The sequence below is a fragment of the Bubalus kerabau genome, chromosome 8 (assembly GCF_029407905.1).
Source record: "Bubalus kerabau isolate K-KA32 ecotype Philippines breed swamp buffalo chromosome 8, PCC_UOA_SB_1v2, whole genome shotgun sequence".
Classification (NCBI taxonomy): domain Eukaryota; kingdom Metazoa; phylum Chordata; class Mammalia; order Artiodactyla; family Bovidae; genus Bubalus; species Bubalus kerabau.
Window position 1 is genome coordinate 103,243,872 of NC_073631.1, and position 20,381 is coordinate 103,264,252.

Sequence of the window (20,381 nt, forward strand, 5' to 3'; positions counted from 1 at the left end):
ACTGGAGAGGGTAGTCTTTCCCTTCTCCAGGGGATCTTCCCAACCCAGGCTTCAAACCCAGGTCTCCATCATAGCAAGTGGACTCTTTGCCGGCTGAGTCAACAGGGAAGCCCAGAAGTAGCCTAGGAGATCCCCTAACCTAGACTTTCTCATTGTTACAGGAGAGGAAATTGAGGATGAGAGTGTCAAGTGGTTTATACAAGTTCATAAAGTAAGTGGCAAACCCAGATGCCCTGAGTGCAGGAATATGGCACTGATGTCTATCGTGTGACATCTATGTTTCAGGTGCTATCTAGTTGCTATCTCATTCATCATGGTAAACACCCTTTACAAATAATGAAATTGAGGCTCAAAGTACTTGACATCTTCCCAGCCCCAAATTGCAAAACCCTATTCAGCCTGATTGCTCACTCCACACTTTATCTCCTATCACTTAGCTGTTTTCCCTTGTCCCCCAACAAGACCAAGTAGTAACATGTCCCATCAGTTTATAAGCATACACTGGTAAGAGACATGGTTAAAAATACTGTTTTAAAAGTAGCAGACCCCTGTTCCTTTAAGACTTAGAAAACCAATCTATGAACAATAAACTTTCTTGGAGACCTCATGCATGTCCCACAAGTTCATTAAAAACATCTCTTCAATACCACCCCATTGTAGAAAGAAGACTGTTAAGTATAAAATTTATGCGTCGGTATTTTAATCAAGTCAGAAACCTCCTTCTTGGCTGCTCAACATGGGAGTTAAAAATCTGCATTTAAATTGTGGTTCTATAATATAAATCCCAAGCACCCAAGAGGCTCTTCCCCAGAGGAATGGTATACAGAGAGTATGAACTTCTTGCTTATCTTTGATTCAGCTAGCTCTCAGAAAGTTCAGGGATGAGACGGAAGGAGGAACAGCTTTAGGAAATAATAAGAAAATGCTTAGGGATTTGGTATAGAACTTCACTTAATGATAAGATTTTTCCACTCATTCATAAGGGCTGAATCTGCATAATCGGACATGAATTATGGTGTGGGACTACTAATAGGCAATTTATTCAACAGATGTAGGAAGGGTTATTGCTTTCTGTCAATAGTCACACTTATTTGTTTTGTGGTGATGTTGGGTAGCTGCTGGAGAAAGAGCATGGTCCCTTAAGAGACGTGCACATGGGCTTCTCAGATGCTCAGACTTGGCTTAGGCTCTGAATGTAGGGACATCCAAAAGTAAAGGAAACCTCAGCTTAGGAATTGCTTTGGCCATAAAGAACAACTGGGGGGTACAAATGTGTACAGAAAATTTTGTCACCCTGTAAACTTCGCTCCTGATAGTGCTGAAGATGAAGCTCCAATACTTTGGCTACCTGATGTGAAGAATCGGCTCATTGGAAAAGACCCTGATGCTGGGAAAGACTGAAGGCAAAAGGAGAAGGAGGAAGCAGTGGATGAGATAGATAGCATCGCCGACTCAAGTGGACATGAATTTGAGCAAACTCCAGGAGACAGTGAAGGACTGGGAGGCCTGGTGTGCTGCAGTCCATGGGGTCAGAAAGAGTCAGATACAACTGAGTGATCGAACAACAGGAACAAACTTTCTCCCAAAGTTTCTGCCTAGTCTCAAGCTTTTGCATGTGTGTACAACCTACACATCATGATCAGGTTAGTTTCCCCAAAGCCAGTTCTTAAGGCATGTGATTAGCCTGCATAGATGTATACCCCCTGACTTCACATTGACCATGGAATCAAAACACAGGTCTCTGCCTGGCATTCGAAGCAGTCCTTCACAATCTGAGCCCCACAGCCTTTCCATTCTGACCTCCTCCTTCTCTGGGTTATGAATCCTCATCCAAAGCAAACAGCTCTTCTCAAGTGTTCCCTGTACTCTGGCTTCTGCCACTGCTCCCGCGGGCTCCCCTCCCTCTTCCTCTCCTTCTTCCCTCTGACTTTGCAGCTGCGCCGCCAGCGCCACCTGGAGCAGACTCTTGTAAAAATGAATCGCTCAGTGGTGCTTGTGAAAGAAGTGAAACTCTGGGACTCAGTTCCTGGCCAGAAGTGTTATGAGCATCAAAAGATCTATGTGGAAATGCTTTTAAACTGTGATAAAAGTATGGGTTTTGTTTGAGCTTTCTGAAGATGGAGGTAGCCGATCAGAAACGGATGAGAAAACCAGGTTGGACTGAGTCAGGGACGGGTCCAGTCAGTAGGAAGCTATGTGCCCTTCCCCGAGCTCCTGGGAGCCCTACTTTTCAATGGGGACTTTCCAAGCCACTGGTAAATGTTGGAGTAACTTCTGGGGCCACTCAGGTCACCCAGAAATGGGGCAATTGGATAACTAATCAGACAGGATATGCTTATCTCCTTTTGTGTGCTCAGTTGCTCAGTTGTATCCAATTCTTTGTGACCCCATGGGACTATAGCCCACTAGACTTCTCTGTCCATGGCATTTTCTTGGAATTAATCAAGGAATCGCAACCAGGTCAGACAAGAATGCTGGAGTGGATTGCCATTTCTTCCTCCAGGGGGCCTTCCCGAACCAGGGATCAAACCCCTGGCATTTGCAGATGGATTCTATGCCACTGAGACTTCCCTGGTGGCTCAGATGGTAAAGCATCTGCCTGCAATGCAGGAGACCCAGGTTCGTCCCTGGGTCGGGAAGATCTCCTGGAGAAGGAAATGGCAACCCACTCCAGTATTCTTGCCTGGAAAATCCCATGGACGGAGGACCCTGGTGGGTTACAGTCCAAGGGGTCGCAAGAGTCGGACACGACTGAGCGACTTCCTTTCACTTCACTTCACTTCACTTCTGTACCACTGAGCCACCTGGGAAGCCCACTGATTAACTCAGTTTCAGGTTAATTGCTGTTATCATATGGCTCCTGTTTCTCATCAGCGCCACCCTTTCCCAAACTCTGTTTTGTCTACTTCTGTGTGTTCCTTTTTAATGTTCCCTGGAGCTCCTACCACAGAACCGGCTTTCCTGCACTTACGCAGAAGACTCCAGGTTTTGCTTTGCAAATAAATTTATCTTGCTGCACAATTGTCTCTTTAAATCTAGATTTTGGTATTTATTATATCTGCTAGGAATAACAGGAGAAGGCAATGGCAACCCACTCCAGTACTCTTGCCTAGAGAATCCCAGGGATGGGGGAGCCTGGTGGGCTGCCGTCTATGGGGTCGCACAGAGTCAGACATGACTGAAGAGACTTAGCAGCAGGAGCAGCAGCAGGGATAACAAGCAGCTCTCTGCCTTGTCGGTTAAGTTTCAGTCACTACTTTCCCTGCCCTTGCCATCATCTCCCACGGGAATGAAGTCCTTTGAAGCTGACCTGGTTGCGATTTCTTGATTAATTCCAGGCTGCAGCCCTGCCTGGCTGTAATTGCAGCATGCCAAAGCAAAAATCTTAATGATTTACACCAAAATCAGATGCTGGAAAATTGCTTTCAACGATGCTATTGAAAAAGATTTCTCAGGGGCTATGTTGGTGGTAAACATTACTTAAATGTAGCAGAGCTGTGTCATCCGGGTTTAGCAAAGTCAAAAAGTGACAAGTGGAAAAGTTGGCTGAACAAGAAAGGCAGTAGGGTTATATTTTTATATAGTGTGGCTGTGTTTATATGTGTTGTGCTCACATTTTTTTAATGTACCCATTTCGATTAGGTTTTGCTTCACATAATATTAAAATTTGGTATGAAATTCTTGAGGGCTTCCCTGGTGGCTCAGTGGTAAAGAATCTACTTGCCAAGGCAGGAGACTCAGGTTCGATCCCTGGATGGGGACGATCCCCTGAAGGAAGAAATGGCAACCCACTCCAGTATTCTTGCCTGGAAAATCCCATGGACAGAGGAGCCTGGTGGGCTACAGTCCATACGGTCACAAACTTAGTGACTAACAAACAGCCATGAGAGTCTTGAACTTTGTAGAAATTCTTTCTTTCTCTTGTAAAATAAGTAGTAGGTGGTGCAGGCCTGGTATGTGAACCTATGAAATCCTCAGGGACCAAGGCTTCTTTGAGCACTCACCAACCTTAGGCTGTGTGTTCCATCCTCATGGCCCTAAATGGCTGTTAAAGCTTCAGTCCACACAGACGAGCATTAGCTACGTCATGAAGGAGAGAAGTGTGTGCCCCTGTAGGATTTACAGAGCTGTGCTGGAAGTCCACAAGATGCTTTAGGTAACACTCTGTGGGCCCAAACATAGCTCTATGGATACAGCTAACTTCTAGAAAGGATGGGAATGTAATCTCTTCGTGAGGCAGCAAGGGGGGACCAGCTAACATCAAGGTTCTGATGTTAAGGAGGAGGGGGTTGATGGGTGTTGGGAAATAACAGCAACGTCTTTCATACCAATCACCATCATCCCTCAGTTTCAACTGACTTGTTTAGCCAACTTGTCTCCTCAACTCTTTTGCTTTTTCCCGCTTTTCCTTTGCTCCTGTGAAGTCTTCTCTGCTTGAAACGCATGTTCTCTGCTGCTTCCAGCTAGTGACAATCCCCTTTTCCATAAATCTTTCCCTGGGTGCTCCCCTAAAAGAAAGCTCTCCCCTCTTGGAATTCCTATAACACTTTTCTCTGCCACTTAAATAATGCTTTTCATACCTTACTTTATAGGACAATAATTTGCATTCACATGTTTATATGTTTTATTAACATATGTACTAGATTCCAGGGAGCTGAGAATCAGTTTTAGGCACATGAGTAATAACATGACTTTGCTTTAATCATATTTACTCATTCAACAAAAATCTATTAAACAACTGCTATGTGCCAGGATACTGTAATGGGCAGGCGGGACATGTCTCTTAGGGGAGATAGACTAATATGTAATTATGATGTAGTGTGGTAAGGGCTTAGTAGGGAACTTGCTACAGAAACAAATGAATTTTATCCCTTGCTTTACTTATTTTACAGTTCTAAATTGAGAAATGTATAAGAACAGTTAGTCTTATTTGTCTTACTTACTAGAACACATAAACACATTTTTAGAAAACCACAGCAATGAGCTATGAGTATCTTGAAGTAATATGATATCCATATTCATAAGAATATCATCTGCAACAAGTAAATAGTACAAAATGCTTAGTGAAGATGGGGAATTTGGGCTCCAGCTGTCCTCCTCTCTCCCGCCTTCTCCCCTTCCCCTCTTCTCCTCTTTCTCTTCTAATTTTTTTCTTTTCCCTTGCTCTCCCAAAGGATGTGGGACAACTTATAAAAATATAGGGCATGTAACAAGATAAAAATACAATTAAATATAAGAGAGTCAAGGAAGCCAACTGGTATGCACTGTGCTTCCAGACTCAGTTTTCTTTATTTCTGATATGGCAGGCACTGGGGCACCTTGAAAAGCACACTCAACCTTGGAATCTGGAGTCTTGGGTTCAAGTTCTATTCCTATGACAGATCAACCCTACAATTATAAAAATCCCATTTAACTTTTTTGAATCTCATTTTTTAAATGGAGATAAAATTACCTTCCCATCTCATAAGATTGTGAGGATTCTGTCATCCAAACTATGAGAATAATTTGTGGTCTGTCGAGTGCTCTGTATATATACTTATTTTTAAGGAGATCCCTTTTCGTCAACCCACTGACAATCTCTGGTTGATGAAAAAGCTGTAGGCATTTTTGAGTTTTCTGGCTTGTCACTTCACAACATCAGTGGTGAGGTACCAGGACTGTAGTAGGCATACCTGAGGCCATCAGATGAGCTTCAGGGCCAGAAATCCTAAAGGCTGAGGCAGACTGCTACTGATTACTCCCAACTTAAAACTCCTCCTTCTCTAAGAAAAGCAAGAGGGAACCCGTGTCCATACCCCTGTGGTCTGTCGAGGGATGGATGGTGACTCAACAGGACCTAACAGATTCTTACAGCAGGAACTAGTCTCAGGCCATTAAGAGCATTGAGCTGAGAATCTGGGCTTCCCTGGTGGCTCAGATGGTATAGAATCTGCCTGCAAGGCAGGAGACCTGAGCTCGATCCCTGGGTTGGGAAGATCCCCTGGAGGAAGGCATGGAAACCCACTCTAGTATTCTTGCCTGGAGAATCCCTAAGACAGAGGAGCCTGGTGGGTTACAGTCCAAGGGGTTGCAAAGAGTTGGACATGAATGAGAGACTTTAATACATACAATGTTGAGGGTCATTCCTTAATAAGGGTTTCTCAAAAGGACATATCTATTCAGAATCTTTTTTGGTGTAAGCGTTGGTTCAGTTCAGTCGCTCAGTCATGTCCGACTCTTTGCAACCCCATGAATCACAGCATGCCAGGCCTCCCTGTCCATCACAAACTCCCGGAGTTCACTCAGACTCACATCGAGTCAGTGATGCCATCCAGCCATCTCATCCTCTGTCGTCCCCTTCTCTTCCTGCCCCCAATCCCTCCCAGCATCAGAGTCTTTTCCAATGAGTCAACTCTTCGCATGAGGTGGCCAAAGTACTGGAGTTTCAGCTTTAGCATCGGTCCTTCCAAAGAACACCCAGGACTGATCTCCTTTAGGATGGACTGGTTGGATCTCCTTGAAGTCCAAGGGACTCTCAAGAGTCTTCTCCAACACCACAGTTCAAAGGCTTCAATTCTTCGGTGCTCAGCCTTCTTCACAGTCCAACTCTCACATCCATGCATGACCACAGGGGCACACCTATTTCCAGTGGTTGGGAAATCCAAAATCTATTAATGTGTTTTTCACCTTTTAAAAAATCTGTATGTGTGCTTGCCATTAGTAGGTTCTGGAAATGATGGGATGGAAAGAAAGATATCCCTGTTTATGGATAGTTTTGCTAAGTTCAGTATTTTGCCACCTTAGGAAGGTATAGGTTGACCAAGTGCTGGGGTTGAAAAGGAGCTAGAAGTAGATACTTGACAGCTGTTTCCCTCATTCCCCGCTACATAGAGGAGAATTTTGGGTCAATTATAATGCAATTTGCAAAATGGAGACAAAGCCAAGTACAACTATTTGTTTAACCTTGAGGATGGTGTTTGATAATTGGGAGGAGGTGTCTTCTCTTATCCTCATATAAACACTGCTGCTGCTGCTGCTAAGTTGTGTCAGTCGTGTCTGACTCTGTGCGACCCCATAGACGGCAGCCCAACAGGCTCCGCCGTCCCTGGGATTCTCTAGGCAAGAACATTGGAGTGGGTTGCCATTTCCTTCTCCAATGCACGAAAGTGAAAAGTGAAAGTGAAGTCGCTCAGTCATGTCCAACTCTTAGCGACCCCATGGACTGTAGCCCATCAGGCTCCTCCGTCCATGGGATTCTCCAGGCAAGAGAACTGGAGTGGGTTGCCATTGCCTTCTCCCATATAAACACTGGTGGGAAGTAACTCTCAAATTAAACTTCAGGAAAGGGAGGCAGGGGGGGATAGAGCAGAAAGATTTGGGAACATTCCACATGGAACCAGCCCCAGGAGGGATTTGGGGAAAGCTAATCTTGACTACCTGCCTACTTCCTCACCCTCTGCACTCACTGCTCCCCTGATGCTGTCTGGCTACCCTGTCCTTCCCATTCCTCTCCCTTCCCCTTCTTGAATGACCTCCTTTTCAACACTTAGAACCATCCCCATAAAGTCCCATTTCTACTGTGCCTTATTTCAGGTTGGTTTTGGGAAGGAATAAAGTAACCTGATGAAATTAACTTGAGGTCACCTTTTATTTAATCTAATAATCTATGCAGGATATTAAGAACTTCTCCCCTTTCCATCATAACAAACTTAAATGTAAGCTGAGACTGGATGCAGGGAAACACCCGATGTCTCTGCTGATGTATGCCCTTTATAAAATTTGTGGATTCTAAATATCAATTTGGCCTGACATTACTTCAAGGACTTCTCCCCCTCACCTTGGTTTATTTTATAAGATGATTTGAAGTTATTATCATGGTTTTGACTTGTTGCAGGAGGTTCAATTTTATTGCTTGATGCAAAATGCCCTTCATTATCTAATAAGATGAAATTTATTTCATTCTCTCAATTAATTATTCCCCTTAACATATAATTAGGAATGGATGGAAAGAGATCATTTTATAATGTTAAAGCTGGTTGGTTTCAAAATCTTACTTCTGCTTCACTCCAGAAAACAACTTCCCAGGATATCTGGACCACTGATTTAAGTCCTGTGATCTTCTTAGAGAATCGCTGCATCTAGCGGACTTAGTCCCTGCATTTATGGAAAGGCTTTGGCTTCACGACCCTGAACAAAGTTGTGTATAGAAAAGAAGTTGATAAGTTTTCTGCTCAGTTAGAACCCTAGAGACTTTTATTATTTGATATCTATCAAGATATTTTCTTGAAAATACCTTGACTTTAGTCACTTTTTGTTCTGGAGGAAGTCATTGATTATTAATTTAGAGGATTCGACCTTACTGATTTATGTCTCCTTAAATTTGTGTTCTCAGATTCTGTGTTGACAAACTAGACTCGGAAGTTGTGCTTTGCTGCTAATTGAACATTTTAGCAGATTTAAAAATTAATGAGCCAAAGCCTCTTCTTCTGGAATTTATTTAAAAGGAGTCATGTCCATCGAACAAGAACTTGTTTTCCTCCCCTGCATTTCCACCATAAGGAAACCATATAATTCATTGAGTGTTTATAACGGTAACTGGCTGAGTGGTAAAAATGAGGTGGAATGGTGGGTCTGAGTGATGCCACCCATCTGCTTGTTTGTTTTATTAAAAAGCATCTGTTATTTATTTAAAAAGGGATTTTACTAATGAGCTCACTTGATCATATCTCAGGGACAGGTCAGAATTAAAGGAGCTTAATCAATTCACAAAGACTTCCTGACCATTATTTACATTTGTTTGTGTTTTAGGGTCTTCAGGGAGCCTTAGGGTACAACATTCAGGAGGCTTTGTAGCTGTCATTAAAAGCTGACTATTCAGGAAGTGGCTTACATAAATGTTTTCTTTTCCTGAATCTGGCCCTATAAGTGGTAAATGATTTATTTTTTCAGTCTGTTTATGAGGAATCTGTTGCTTTTATGCCAGGGTTAAGTGAAAGAGAAGAGAGAAATGGGTACAGCTTTTCCTTTTGTGTACATCTGATAGAACTTATTGTCAGCAATGGACAATGCTCTTGGGAATGTTTTTCCAGGACTGACTTTGGGTTACACCTAAATTCTTTCTCTTGGTCTTTTGATGATTAATAGCCCACAGTCAGTGAGATAGATAGCTAAGATTAGAGTTCAGCATCTCTTCATGGAACAGAGAGAAGGTACATCAGGCTATTATTCGTAACCTCAATATTACCATGCCAGAGAAACAGCTTATGTATCCATTGACAGGGTTATTTCTGAACTAAAAACAAAACAAAATGAAAACAAAATAATGAAAAAAAGTATAGGTCCATAATATACAACAACAACCAAAAAAAACCTTTGAGAATATAAGTTGAGGGGAGAGTGGTTTTCTCTAGTCCCTGTGCAGGTCAGTTACTAAACTTATTGATGCTGGTGGTCCCATAACAGGCTGACCCTGAGATGGAAGGAAGGCAGGGCTGGAACTGCAGCAGGATAGGGTCAGAGGTCACGGCCACAGAGAGTGTGAGGGAAGACAGGCCAAACCTGACTTCTGGTCAAGGCCAAGACACTGTGTGATGACTGCACCCTTTTTTGTGTCCTAGGGATTGTAGACTTTGGATTTGAAGGAATCTTACAGATCAGAGTCTAATCCCCTTACTTTTCAGCTGAGGAATTAGAGATTCAGACATTTAAGTGACTTTCCCTAAGTCAGACATCTAGTTGTGGCAGAGCTGTGAACAGAAGTGAGGTCTCTGCCACCCACCTTGTCAACCCCTTTCCCACTGATATTCTTATCCCTGGATGCTGTCTTTGTGTGGCAGGTTGCTCATGGCTCTAGGGAAGACTATTCAGTTGATAACAAAGAGCTCCACCATTCAATAAATATCTGTTGAATGTGGAGTGGCCTGCCAGGCCCTGCCCTAGGCACTGATGTCTTTGGAGTGACCTCTTCATGTTCTTCATTTTCCCCTGTGACTTTCCTTTCTTCTCTTTTGTCAGCACCTCCCTGAGACTCATTTTCACTGTTTATATTAGCTTCCTGTTAGTTCTAGAAGACCTTGGGGTTGGTGGTGCCGCTGACAGTTTCAGGGGAGGGGGCATCTGATGTCTATTGGAAGTGATCACTAATAACTTTGTATTAACAACATCTAGAAGGCCCCCTAAGATTGGTTTTCTTAGGTCTTTTAGAAAATCAAAGGGGCACAGTAGATTTTCACAGAGGAAGGAGAACCAATAAATCTTGGTTGTATTTGGTTTCAAAAGCTGCATAAGAATTTGCATGTAGATTTCTCAAGAAATTTGAAAAAGGCAGAGAGTTTGGAAGTGAGCTTGAAACAACATCTTTTGTATCATGAGAAGTAGATAGGTGATTATTTTCCCCTATAAAATAAATATGATGCTATTTCTTTTTCTAGGACTCTCATGGTATCCCAAGTGGAAGATTATCTTAACATTTTACAGGTAATTAGAGGTAAGCATTCTTCCTTTCTGTCTGCTCCAAAAGAAGGAAGTACCTTTACTACTTCTACTTAACAAGGAATATACATATTGCATTGATACGATTATGAGAAAAATTTATTTCATGTAGAAATAAGTCACTTCCAAGACTCAGAGTTTGAAATTACATTTATTTTAACATTTGTCTCTCCTATATATGAGACAATTATCTACAATTCTCATCAACACAGGACTCATTTCACAGTCTCTGAACACTCTGATTTATTTTTCATCTTCAGGAAATATTACGAGTATTAAAAAATTTGTTAATTCTGCAGCAACTTAGTCTTCATAGAAGAATGGCTAGGATGCAGGATTAATTGTTGTTGTATTGCTAGAAATTGCATTAACTGACACAGAATTTGGGGAATAGATTTGTGCAAGGAGAAATTATGTCTTGGTCATCTAACCAACATCTTTTCATGGGGAATCACATACAGAAGGCTTCCCTGGTGGCTCGGATGGTAAAGAATCTGCCTGCAATGCAGGAGACCTAGGTTCAATCCCTGGGTTGGGAAGATCCCCTGGAGAAGGAAACGGCAACCCACTCCAGTGTTCTTGCCTGTAGAATTTCACAGACAGAGGGGTCTGAAGGGCTACAGTCCATGGGGCCACAAAGAGTTGTTCACAACTGACTGGCTAATGTACACGTGTACAGAAAGGGAGGCTTGGTGTGGCTCACTGTAAATTTATTTTTTCTTACCTGATTTTCAAATGATTTTCAAATGAATCTTACCTGATTTTCAAATGAAGATTTTTATAGGTAATCTAGAATGAAGATTGTACCATGGAGAAAACTCCAGGTTTCCCCATAACTGTGCTCCTGTCTACCTAGTAAAATGTCACACTTCTGTGTGGGCATGGGCATGTGGCAGACAGTATGTTGAGGTGAACTGGCCCCAACTTATGTGGCAATAATATCACTCAATTATATTTGGGGGCTGTTTCAGCTTCTGATCTGATATCTTTAAATATAATTTTGGAATCTAGTTATCAAGTGTTGCTAGGGGCAACCTAGACAAAAGATATACATCAACCTCAGACACTGTGTGCCCGTTAAAGGAGTCTGGAGTCTGTGTGGAAAAGCAGTGGGAGTCGGGATGCGCTGCCACGGTACAGTTTTTTTCTTCACACGAGCAGAAACTTTTAGCCAGGAGAAAGCTAGAGGGAGAAAGAGATTCTGGACTCAAGAGAGGCTTACATAACTTTCCTTAGAATAGACCCTGAAGGAAAGGAGAGAAACAAACCTCTTAAAGGCAGTGCCACTCACCCTGGGATACAAATGCCCTCAGGTGTGAGTGACTGGTTCTGTGAAGTATATGAAGCTACAGGACATGGGGACATCTTCCTGGAAGTCAGTTAATGGAATAATTTTGGAAAAATAGTTTTTAAAATGCAATGCAATAAATGATTAAATGAAAGTCATGATTTGCACCAGTATTTGAAGAAAAGACCTCAAGGGAATTTTATGCCACCACAGACCATGGAGGTTCACCCAGCCTTGGTAGAAAGGTGTAGGAAGCACTGATGGGAGGAAAGGAAAAACTCCTCACCATTTGACCTCCATTTCCACAACCCCCCCACCCTGCACCACGGGGAGTCACAAACAACTGGGATTTCCCAGATACTAACTTCTAAATTATAAGGTCGTGTGTCTTATGAACTAGTCTGTCTTGCAATATTCAACCATATACAGTGTTTGTGTATACTCTTCATAACTTGACCTGAATCTTTCTCTCTGGACCACTCCCCATCTCTCTTAGTCATTCACCTTGTTTTTTATCCAAACCACTCTATTTATCCTCAGGCCCTGTTTCAAGTTGAGTTTCCAGGGAGCAGACTCTAGGAGGGAGAGTCTGCTTATGCAGGAAATTTATTAGGGGGAGCTGTTTGGGATTAATCAGCTTCCCTGGTGACTCAGACAGTAAAGAATCTGTGTCTAATGCAGGATACCCAGGTTAGATCCCTGGGTTGGGAAGTTCCCCTGGAGAAGGAAATGGCTACCCATGCCAATATTCTTGCCTGGAGAATTCCATGGACAGAGAAGTCTGGTGGGCTACAATCCATGAGATTGCAAAGAGTTGGACATGACTGAACAACTAACACTTGGGATTAATGACCGATGTAGACAAAGAAGCAGGATTACACAGAGGGAGAAGCTAGACTTAGATACAGCCTCAATAGAAAACATCAACTGTCCCCCAGGGGAACTCTGAAACTGGGAAGACCCCTCAGAACTCTCCCATGTTGGGGCAAGGGGACTGGCCTTTATCCTTCTGTGTAGAACAGTTATGGGATTCTGGTTGCCTGGACATAAGGATGCTAGATTTAGCAAATAAAAATACACAATGCTCAGTTACATTTGAATTTCAGATCAACAATGATTAGTTTTTTAGTCCAAGTGTATCCCATATAATACTTGGGACATGCCTTTATCAAAAACTATTTGCTGTTGACCTGACATTCAAATTTAACAGGGTGTCCTGTATTTTATCTGGCAACCCTACCTGGGGAGGGAGCATGGTCATTTAGAAAAGAAAAGAACATTTAAAAAAGGAAAGAATCTGGAGAGGCCTCTGGAAGAGGGTGGTATTTGAGCAGGGCCTTATGGGCAGGCTGGATTTGGACACACAGAGATGGACAGCCCAAGAGAGCACAGCAGGGGTGCCCGGGGGTCGCCGTGCACTTGGGCCAGGCACCCATTGCCTCAGCGGGTTCCCAAAGAGGCTGACAGCTGAGGCAGGACTGTGGGCAGCACTTCCAGGAGTTGGGGTCATAAATCCTTCAGTCCTCAAGGGGCACCTGGGGGCGCACCTCAGCATCCTCGATAGACGCACACCTCCCGCTGAGCATCACTGGGAATTAGCTGTCACTGGGAGTCAGGTTGGTGTGCATGGGCTTTTATGAATCAAACAATATTTGGCAGGAGTAAAAGAGAGGTGTTATGGTTCCTCTTGTTCACTGAAAAAAAAAAAAAAAGAAAAGGACCTGTTCACGTTGAACTCAGTGAGCCATCTCTCTATCTCTAAGCCCTGAGAGCAAGAAAAAGGTTCTCCTGGATGCTCGATATACAGTTTTATTATCGACAACCAGGACTGACTTGAACTGAACTGATTCTGTTATATAACAGTTTCAGGAAGAATCACTATAGAACATTGCTTATGTAATTAATGTTCTCAAGTATGTAAACATCTCTCCATATTTAAATTTCTTATGGAAAACAGCCCTATCTAGCAGGCTAACTTACTTGCTTAATTAAGTGTATATTTCGTGATTATAACATACTGAAAGGTTATGTCACTTTCTGGGAGTTTTACTAAGATGTCATGTGGCTCAGATGAACTTTTGGGTGTCCTGCTTTAAATTTTTTCTAGGTGAAGATCTTTTAGGGCTATGAATCTATCCATTTGGCACCAACATCATATAAATGTCTTTATGTTAACATGGTAATCTAATCTCTTTCTGAAAAAAGTCTTGGTTCTGGCTGGGGTTTATCTCTTGGCCTGTCTTTGCAAGTATCAAAACTTACTTTCAGGAATACCTCATTTTTAGATTCCTTGCTCTAATTTCTAACCCAGCTTAGTTGAATCAAACCATATAGCCGTGCCATTTGCAGGAACACAGAATAGCTGTTTACCAACTGCTTTCAGGAAATATAACCCCAACTTGTAGTTTCATCATACTTTTCAAATTCTTATTTAAGAAGGATTGTCTAAAAACATGCAGTTTATTGATTCCTTTAGATGTTTTGAAATTCATATCTTGACTCCTGAAAGCTACATTCTTATGCCACATTATCTGACTTTCATAAAATTGCTTTTACAAAATTATGTTTTAATTTTATGCTCTGTTCACTTGAAGAATATAATGCAAAAGAGTTCTGTGAATCCTGCTAATGACAATGACATGTTGATAGTAATAATGATATTACTCACTAATAATTGTATGATGATAATTCATGAATTCACTCATTCAATAAATATATATTGAACAACTTCTATGTGTTAGAAATTGTTTTGAACCCTGGGAATGTGGATGAATGAGATAGACCAAAATGTCTGCCTTCATTGAATTTATATGGAGGGGGGAGAGAGATTTTAAAAAAGATAAAGCCTCATTGATGATAGTGCTACAGGAACAAAAGGAGCTAGGAAGGGGGATGGGGAATTGTGATTTTAAGTAGGTGGTCACGGAAGAGCTCTTCAGTGATGCCTGGTACAACCCACATATTACCCTGTGTATTTTACATCCGGTTGTTGTTCTTTATTTAACCTTGAGAAGATGTTGTTCATTATATTACAGTGCCTTCTTTATGAAGGCCCATGGGAGAACTTTCCCTTTGGTGGTACAATTTGCAATAGTTGGGCTTCTCCTGAGTAACTGGTTTCTTTTTATCTTTCAGGCACAAAGACTCATGTAACAGATCATGTTTACCTTCTTGTTTAGACTACAAGGGAACTTGAAACTTTGGCATGAACTAGGAGTACTGACTCTTGGCTTCATCTTACCTTTTCTACCTCATTTTAGCCTTTGTCCCAATTGACTCACCTACTTATTTTAAATTTCATTCTATGTTATATTTTTTTTGGTAAGTTTCCTTAAATATTTTTTTAAACAAAATAAGACATGAATAAAAATAAGACCCCCAGAACTGATGTGCACACATATATAAGCATACATAAATAAACAAATCATGTGAAGGTATCATATATATTCCTTATTTCAGTGTACCCTGAACTTGGAGTTCTTATTTGAAAAAGCATTTCATGCTTCATGGGACCCTGCTTATATAGATGCTCAATAAATATTTATGGAATTACAGTTTTTGTAGTGGTTATAATTTAAATGAGAAAGATACTCATGAATATCTTGAGAATTTTTCCATTTGAATATAAGACAAGTAGAATTTTTCTGGCTTAGTTTTGAAAATAATGATGTTTAAAATATCTAACCCTTTAATATGAATGTGCTGCTACTGCTGCTAAGTCGCTTCAGTCGTGTCCGACTCTGTGCGAGCCCATAGACAGCAGCCCACCAGGCTCCCCCGGCCCTGGGATTCTCCAGGCAAGAACACTGGAGTGGGTTGCCATTTCCTTCTCCAGTGAATGAAAGTGAAAAGTGAAAGTGAAGTCGCTCAGTCGCGTCCGACTCTTAGCGACCCCATGGACTGCAGCCTACCAGACTCGTCCATCCATGGGATTTTCCAGGCAAGAGTACTGGAGTGGGGTGCCATTGCCTTCTCTGGGGGGGTGCAAATCTGGAACACTGTCAATATATAATAATGACCCTTCTAAATCACTTCCTGAAAGTTTTAAATCAGCGGCTTCTAATTCTGGGATGATGAAACCCTTTGAAACTATCACTCTCTCTCCAAGCAAATTCACTAGCACAAAAAAAGTATTTGCAGTCTTAGCTGAGCCATGGACACCCTGAAGCCATCCATCAATCAACCCCAGGTTATGAATGCTTTTAAGTTATTTTTCTTTTTAAGTAATACTACATATTCTTAAAATTTTAATATCAAAAAGCATGAAAAAGCAGAAGAATTACTTTTAACTTCAGCACCAAGACAGCTATTTTTCACAGTATTTGGACATATTTATTTTTGATCATTATATTTTCATTTTTAAAAATAAGTTGAGATTACATTAATTGTTACTGATATGATTTTATATACTGATTTTATATTTTTTTCTTAACAATATAATAGTAAGTAGTTTCCAAAACTTTGTAGACATCATTTTTCATGGTAAATTTATACATATATTTATAAATAGTATACACTGAAATATTACAAATCATTAAAATAATATGTAAAAATATAATGTGCCTCATTATTTTTCTAATGTTATAAATTTACTTACCCTCATCCCTTTTATTTGCTTTAATGTTGCTGTGAACACCTTGGAACAAATCATTGTTGATATATCCAAATATTTCCCTAAGGATCCCTGAAAGAAGAATTACTATGTTCAAATGTAATATCATAACTAATATTAATGATATACATGGACAAGTTGTTTTTCAGGGAAATTGTTGCAATTATATGGTACCAGCAGTGTGTAAAACCACGAAGTATCTACTTTATCTCACTCTCGCCAGTATTGGGTGGTTCCATTAAAAACAGAGACTTAAGTAGGAAAAGGAGTATGTCAAGGCTATATATTGTCACCCTGCTTATTTAACTTATATGCAGAGTACATCAAGAGAAACGCTGGGCTGGATGAAGCACAACCTGGAATCAAGATGTTTGGGAGAAATATCAATAACCTCAGATATGCAGATGACACCACCCTCATGGCAGAAAGTGAAGGAGAACTAAAGAGCCTCTTGATGAAAGTGAAAGAGGAGAGTGAAAAAGTTGGCTTAAAGCTCAACATTCAGAAAACTAAGATCATGGCATCCGGTCCCATCACTTCATGGCAAATAGATGGGGAAACAGAGGAAACAGTGGCTGACTTTATTTTGGGGGGGTCCAAAATCACTGCAGATGGTGACTGCAGCCATAAAATTAAAAGATGCTTTCTCCTTAGAAGAAAAGTTATGACCAACCTAGATAGCATATTAAAAAGCAGAGACATTACTTTGCCAACAAAGGTCTGTCTAGTCAAGGCTGTGGTTTTTCCAGTGGTCATGTATGGATGTGAGAGTTGGAGTATAAAGAAAGGTGAGCACCAAAGAATTGATGCTTTTGAATTGTGGTGTTGGAAAAGACTCTTGGAAGTTCCCTGGACTGTAAGGAGATACAACCAGTCATATCCTAAACGAGATCAGTCCTGAATATTCATTGGAAGGACTGATTTTGAAGCTGAAACTCCAATACTTTGGCCACCTGATGGAAAGAACTGACTCATTTGAAAAGACCCTGATGCTGGGAAAGATTGATGGCAGGAGAAGAAGGGGACAACAGAGGATGAGATGATTGGATGGCATCACTGACTCAATGGACATGAGTTTGGGTAAACTCTGGGAGTTGGTGATGGACAGGGAGGCCTGGCATGCTGCAGTCCATGGGGTCGCAAAGAGTCAGACACGACTGAGCGACTGAACTGAAATAAACCAAAAAAACTTAATTTGCTAGGTGAAAAATGGTGTCATTTTTACTTTAATCTACCTCTCTATTTTCTTTCTTATTTTTCTATGTGATTTTTATACAAGAAAGTCTGTTAGTAAAGTTTAGTTCTTTTTCAGGCAAGTCCTATTTTTAAAAGTTTATTCCTAGGTATTACATGTTCTGTTTTTCTTGCTGTAATACAAAGGGAATTTTAAATTATGTTTTCTAACTAGTTATTTATTTTTTTGGGGCTCCAAAATCACTGCAGATGGTGATTGCAGCCATGAAATTAAAAGACGCTTACTCCTTGGAAGAAAAGTTATGACCCACCTAGATAGCATATTGAAAAGCAGAGATATTACTTTGCCAACAAAGGTCCATCTAGTCAAGGCTATGGTTTTTCCACTGGTCATGTATGGATGTGAGAGTTGGACTGTGAAGAAAGCTGAGCTCCGAAGAATTGATGCTTTTGAACTGTGGTGTTGAGGAAGACTCTTGAGAGTCCCTTGGCCTGCAAGGAGATCCAACCAGTCTATCCTAAAGGAGATCAGTCCTGGATGTTCATTGGAAAGACTGATGCTGAAGCTGAAACTCCAATACTTTGGCCACCTGATGGGAAGAGTTGACTCATTGGAAAAGACCCTGATGCTGGGAGGAATTAGGGGCAGGAGGAGCAGGGGACGACAGAGGATGAGATGGCTGGATGGCATCACTGACTCGATGGATGTGAGTCTGAGTGAACTCCGGGAGTTGGTGATAGACAGGGAGGCCTGGCGTGCTGCGATTCATGGGGTCGCAAAGAGTCGGACACGACTGAGTGACTGAACTGAACTGAACTAGTTATTACTGCCGTACCTAAACATAATAGACTTTTATGTTTTTATGTTGCATTAGATTTTCAATTGATCCGCTTGGAAATTTTAGACATATTATTATTTCTTGTCTGCAAAGAAAGATTCCTTTTTTTCCTAAGGTTTATGTCTCTTGCTTCCTGTTCTGTGTCTTATACCAGCTAAAGCCTCCAGAAGATTAAATAATGGTGATGATATGAATTCGTACACTTTCTTCTTATTTTAATGGGGTTATATCTAATATTTCATTGTTAAATGCATTAGCTCTAAGCTTCAGACAGATTGTTAGTGACAAGTTTGGAATTTTATTAAATACCTATTCTGCATATGCTGTCATGATCTTATGGTTTATCTCCTACTGCATTATTGGTTTGATATTTTTAATTTCTTAGTATTTAACTATTTTTACATTTTGTGATACATTTTATTTGATCATAGGGGGTTATTCTTATACAGTTCCACTGGATTGAATTTGCTAGTCTTTTTATTTAGAATTAGCATGCCTAAAATGAGACTAATATATAGGTTTCTTGTTTAAAACATTTTTGTTAGGTTTTAGGGTCAGAGTTGGTTATGCTAGATTCACAAAATGAATTGGGTCACCTTTCATCTTTTTCTTTGCACTGAAAAAATTAAGTAGCCTGAGGATTATCTGTTCCTTCAGGTATCTGGATATGTAGCTATGAAATAACTTAGACCTGTTATGGAAAATGATTATTTGATAACTTTTTCAATTTCTTCTCTGGCTATTGACCTCTTCAGGCTAATATTTTTAGAATCAGTTTTAGAAGATTACATTCCCCCTACCTCCATTTTTTATTCATATCTATGCTTTATTACTTAATTTATTAGGTTCATGTCTGTTTCAATTTTATTGTGAGTTATACTTTAATTAACATATAGTGATCCATAGTCCAATTTAATGACTTTTTGCCTTGACTTCTTCCTACTTTGGTAATTATTTCGCTTCCCCTGCTTATTGATGGCTTTTTTCGCTTCCCTCTCAAGCTCTCTTTCTCTTCTTTGTTTTCTTCCTTTTTCTTTCCCCTATATTTTGGTATTTTTCTGACCTAGCAGTAACTGGTTTATTGAAATCTGTAAAATACTTGGGAGACAATTAAGAACAGCTTTATTTCTCTCGGGTCTCTGCCTTTAAATGTGCCCTGTATATTTCTCTCCCTCTCTGATGAAATGACCACAGTGTTCATTTCGGTCTAAGGTAAAAGTCTAATTCCTCATCCATTTGTGGCTTTCCCCAGGCACCCCCATCTCCATCCAAAGAACCCTAAGTTCAGGACACTGAGGGGACACTGATAACAGGCAGCATCGATTTTTTTCCTCATTATTTTCTCCTCTTCCCTTCATTTTGCAGGTCTTCTGCAGTAGGGTGGGGGTGTATGCATAGCAGAAGCAATAAGAGAAAAATCAAAAATCTTAAAAAAACAAAACAAAACACTAATCTTGTGGTATAGTAATCTCTTGGTTAATACCACCTGGCTTAGATACTTTCTGTGTGATAGCACCCTGTATTAGTCAGGGTTCTCCAGAGAAACAGATCAATAAGATGTGTGTGTGTGTGTGCGCGCGCGCATGCATATAGGAAGGGAGAGGGAAGAGAGAGTGAGCAAATATGAGGGGTTGATTGATTGATTTTACAACTGGCTCACACGATTGTGGAGGATGGTGAGCCCCAACTCTGCAGGGTAGACCGACTGGGTCTGGAGACCCAGGGAAGAACTGAGGTTGCAGTTCAAGTGCCAACGCAGTCTGATGGCAGAATTCCTTCTTTCTCGGAGGAGGCCAGTCTCTTTTCTGTTAAGGCCTTCAACTGATTAGATGATGCCCACCTACATTGTGGAGACTAATCTGCTTTACTTCAAAGCTGACTGATTTAAATGCTAATTTTGTCCAGAGAAAAACTTTGCAGAAACATCTAGAAGAGTGTTTGACCAAATACCTGGGTACTGTGGCCCATCCATGTTGAC

General features: G+C 40.9%; 1 long non-coding RNA gene across 1 annotated transcript; it reads left to right on the forward strand.

Moving 5' to 3' along the window:
• The first annotated feature begins 1,321 nt into the window (after positions 1 to 1,321).
• Positions 1,322 to 15,279, forward strand: LOC129658657 (uncharacterized). Its single transcript, XR_008717493.1, has 3 exons — positions 1,322 to 1,643; positions 10,410 to 10,465; positions 14,894 to 15,279. It is a non-coding gene; the product is annotated as an uncharacterized LOC129658657 (long non-coding RNA).
• The last annotated feature ends 5,102 nt before the right edge of the window (positions 15,280 to 20,381 follow it).